Raw genomic sequence first — 243 nt, forward strand, 5'->3', positions numbered from 1 at the left:
TGGGGCGGGGCCTGCGCCGCGACCTGGGGTTTGGGGGAGCGCAGGTGCGGGGACCCTGCGGCCGCCTCCCAGAGCCTGTGGCCGTGGGGGCGCAGCTTGCCTGTTCGCTCTCCGCAGCCTGCGCCTGCTTCCCGAGGCGTCTGCTCCGCGAGCTGCAGAGGCACAGCCTGAGTGTGTTAGCTCATTAGCTCGTTTCCTAATTCAGGATAGGCCAGCGAGCAGGTACGAGGTGCCAGGCACTGG

This window comes from Condylura cristata, unplaced genomic scaffold, assembly GCF_000260355.1.
Source record: "Condylura cristata isolate star-nosed mole 26May11 unplaced genomic scaffold, ConCri1.0 scaffold00028, whole genome shotgun sequence".
NCBI classification, from domain to species: Eukaryota; Metazoa; Chordata; class Mammalia; order Eulipotyphla; family Talpidae; genus Condylura; species Condylura cristata.